General features: G+C 47.0%; 1 long non-coding RNA gene across 1 annotated transcript; it reads left to right on the forward strand.

Moving 5' to 3' along the window:
• Positions 1–334: 334 nt before the first annotated feature.
• On the forward strand, positions 335–3,393 carry LOC129147434 (uncharacterized). The gene is made up of 3 exons (XR_008554792.1): positions 335–378; positions 2,742–2,960; positions 3,244–3,393. It is a non-coding gene; the product is annotated as an uncharacterized LOC129147434 (long non-coding RNA).
• The last annotated feature ends 773 nt before the right edge of the window (positions 3,394–4,166 follow it).

Raw genomic sequence — 4,166 nt, forward strand, 5'->3', positions numbered from 1 at the left:
GCCCCTCTCCATCCGTCCAGGTTCAGCGAATGGCACACCAGCACGACATGGCTCCGTGCTAGAAAGGGGGCATCCTAGACCCCTTCCTCTCTTTCACACACTCCCCATACAGTCCACCTCAGTCCTGTGTATTCTGCCTTCTAATACTACCAAATACCTGTGTATTCTGCCTTCTAATACTACCAAATACGCCTCCTTGTCTCCAGCCTCTGACCGGCCTCTGGGTGAGGCAGCGTTTGCTGGGCTTCCAGCTGGTCCTCCATGGGAAAGCGGAGGCTTAAAGCCTTAATTGTAAGACGAGCCAAGGAAAGCCCAAGTTCATGTCCGCTCTCCCCAGGGCTACTGCAATAGCCTCCTAACGGGTCTTTTTGTTGTAAGGTAAGTCCCACTTGTACCTGAATATTTAAGTGAATCAGAATCAACTAGGGTGCTGATTTATTTCCCCCCTCCCCCCCCCCCAATATATCCTTATTGATTTCAGAGCGGAAGGGAGAGGGAGAGAGAGATAGAAACATCAATGATGAGAGAGAATCATGGATTGGCTGCCTCCTGCACGTTCCCTACTGGGAATCGAGCCTGCAACCCGGGACCCTTCAGTCCACAGGACAACGCTTTCTCCACTGAGACAAACCGGCTAGGGCTAGGGTGCTGGTTTAAATGAATGTTCTCAGGCGGTGTGGCTCTGGGATCCTTCCTTTTTAAGCTTCCCTGGTGATTCTTAAGCACACTAAAATCTGAGAACCACAAGCCGTTCTAAAACAAAAACAAAAAGAGTTTCTGCTACATTTTGGTTCAGTGGCGATCCTCTACTTATAGGATAAAGTCCAAACAGGTGTGTAAGACCCACAAAACCCGTTAAGAGCTAACCCAGCCCTGGCCAGGTAGATCAGTTGGTTAGAGTATCATCCTCGACACACCAAGGTTGTGGGGTCAATCCCTGGTCAGGCAGGTACAGGACTCAACCAATGAATACATACATAAATGGAACAACAAATGCGTCTCTCTCTCTCTCTCTCTCTCAACAAAAAAACTAATCCAGATTAACCATTCTAGCTCTCTCTCATCATTTCTTCCAGGAAGCCTCTGCTTCTTTGGTCATAGTCAATTAGCTGGGTTCTTGAATGAACCTGCTCTCTCTCAACTCTAACCTTTTGTCCATTGTAGGTGCTCAAAGATTCACTGAGCCCTAACCGGTGTGGCTCAATGGATAGAGCATCGGCCTGCGGACTGAAGGGTCCCAGGTTTGATTCCGGTCAAGGGCATGTACCTTGGTTGTGGGCACATCCCCAGTAGGAGGTGTGCAGGAGGCAGCTGATCGATGTTTCTCTCTCATCGATGTTTCTACTCTCTATCCCTCTCCCTTCCTCTCTGTAAAAAATCAACAAAATATTTTTTTTTAAAAAAGATTCACTGAATGCATGAATAAATTGAAACTCACTATGGGAAGTTCCTGTGCTAGGCAGTGGGCAAAGTCCCTGACTCAAATAACGTAATTTGGTGGGTGGGGGTGGGGTTAGGAAATACACAAGAAGTGAAAGGGGAAGAGAACCAACAGCCATGCGTCTGGCACTGTGTGGGGCTTTACTATTAGCTCATTTCCTGCTCACACAAAACCTTATAAGCGAGCATGGTATTTATTTGCTACTAAGGCTCAAAGGAGTGAAGTACCTTACCCAGTAGCACACCGCTGGCAGGTAGTGTTGAGCGAGCTCCTACTGTATGCCAGGGAATGCACATGCTGGGTGCCGTGCCGGGTACTGTAGAGAAGGGAAAAGAGATGCCATCCTTGCTGTCCTGACCCTAGGTCTTGTGCAGCCATCACACACCTCCCCAGCCTTGTAGGACTGCAGAACCATCAAAGAGGAATAAGTCCGTGTTAAACTTACCCTCATTGATATGTGGGCACTTCCAGTAATCAAATGCTTGTTTAGTTCTTAGCTTCCGGGTGATAGGTGTGTCCTGCAACATCCCCCCCTCTCCAAAGTTATGCTAAATTACAGAATTGCCTTCAGGCAATGGAGAAGTTCCTAAAAAAAAACACACACAGTGAAGCGTATTCAAATGTGAGCAACACACATTCCAATGGCAAAGTGGACTTCTGTGAGCTGAGCGTAGGGGATCTACTAGTCATACTGGGAGTCTCTTTGCAATGTCCAGGTTAAAAAAAAAAATGGTGAAAAGATAGACATTTCCCAACATCAAGTTTCTCCCTCCATCATTTTAAAAGAATTGATTTTAGAGAGAGGAAGGAAGAGAGAGAGGAACATCTATTGGTTGCCTTCTGTAAGTGCCCAGACCCCGACCGGGAATCAAACCTGAACCTGCGACCTAGGTATATGCCCTGACTGGGAAGTGAACCCAAAACCTTTCGGTATACTGGACTATGCTGCAACCGACTGAGCCACACCGGCCAGGGCTGTTGTCCCGCTCATTCATGCATTCACTATTTGCTTCCTGTGTGTGCCCAAATCGGAGATCAACCCTACAACCCTGACCTCCAGACAACACTCCAACCAACTGTGCTACCCCGCTAGGGCTCCCTCCGTCATTTTTATAGAGATGGGGGCGGGAGGGGGGGGGAGATGGCTGTGCACTGGAAAAGAGGGCTTTGGAAAAAGAAAGTGCGAGGAACACTATATACGGAAGAGCAGTGGCAGGTATTGAGTGAGTATTATGTGGAGATTCTGTGCCAAGCCCTTAATCCTCACAAAGCCTGTGTTGTTGTTATCCCCATTCTACAGATGAAGAAAGTGAGACATAGAAAAGTTGGACAACTTGCTCACCCAGCTTAAAGTGGCAGAGCCAGTATCAAACTGAAATCAAGATTTCTGACTCTGAGCCCAGCGCTTAGTTACTGTAGCACTGCATACAGCACCCGCCCCCATCTCCCGCCCTGTGGAAGGAGGCAGAAAGAAGACATGCAGAAAAAACATCCCAGGCCCTGGACAGTGTGCTCAGTGGTTAGAGCACAGACCGGAGGGTCTCAGTTTGATCCCCATCCCTCCCCAGGCCCCGGAGGGGCTCAGGAGGCAACCAATCAATGTGTCTCTCTTACATCAATGTTTTTTTTCTCTCTCTCTCTCTGCCCCTCTCTCCCTCCCACTCTATCTAAAAATCAATAGAAAAAAATATCCCTTGTGTGAGGATTAACAACAACAACAACAAAGATCCCAGATTGGGGCCAGGAACACCAATCAAGTTGTTTTGACTTAAATTCTTGTTTGGTTCTCTCTCTCTCAGCAGAACTGAAGTTCCAGAGAAAGCTGAGACCTGTCTGTCCTGTTTACAGTTTTATTCCCAGCACTTGGTATCAGTTCCTGGATCCTAATGGGCTGGTAAAGGAAAGAATGAGGAGGGAGTTGTGCAGTGAGCAGTTTTCACCGTGAGGGCTTAACTAAGAACTTGGGCAAGAAAGGCCCAATTTTTCTTAAAAAAAATAATAAATTAAAAAATTATATAATATTAATATATATATATATGTATGTATGTATGTATTTCAGAGAGGAAGGGAGAGATAGAAACATCAGTGATGAGAGAAAATCATTAGTTGGCTGCCTCCTGCATGCCCCCTACTGGGGATCGAGCCCACAACCCGGGCATGTGCCCTTGACTGGAATCCAACCTGGGACCCCTCAGTCCCCAGGCCGATGCTCTATCCACCCGAGCCAAACCAGCCAGGGTGGCCCAATTTTTCTAGACTTCTAATTACGTATCAATAACTGATGTTAGAAGTAGAAGAATAGGGTGAACCATCCAGAATGTACTTCTCAGGGTCAGATGCCAAATCAAAAAAACATCATTCCTAGAAAGTGCAGGAAGACAAGAATCACTGAGTCTGTATAGAGCTTTAACTCCTTGCCAAAACCCTCGAGAAACACATAACTGAATTATAACACAGGTGACTAAACTGAGTAGCTTATGCCATCAAATTTCCTTCAGGGTCTGAGGTTACCTGAGTTCTTGAGCTCTCCGTGAATACTGTAAGAATACTGACTGTGGGACGGGGAGAGGAGGGAAGAATAAATACTAAGTCCCTGAACACTTCAGGAACTCTGGAGGCAGCATGGTGATGTGAAAGCCTTCTAGCTTTCTCTCCTTGGGTCATGGCAAAGGTGGGACCCCAGATGGTGCTAGCAGTCGTAGTCAAGAACCTGGTATATGGCACT

Source organism: Eptesicus fuscus, chromosome 20 (assembly GCF_027574615.1).
Source record: "Eptesicus fuscus isolate TK198812 chromosome 20, DD_ASM_mEF_20220401, whole genome shotgun sequence".
NCBI classification, from domain to species: domain Eukaryota; kingdom Metazoa; phylum Chordata; class Mammalia; order Chiroptera; family Vespertilionidae; genus Eptesicus; species Eptesicus fuscus.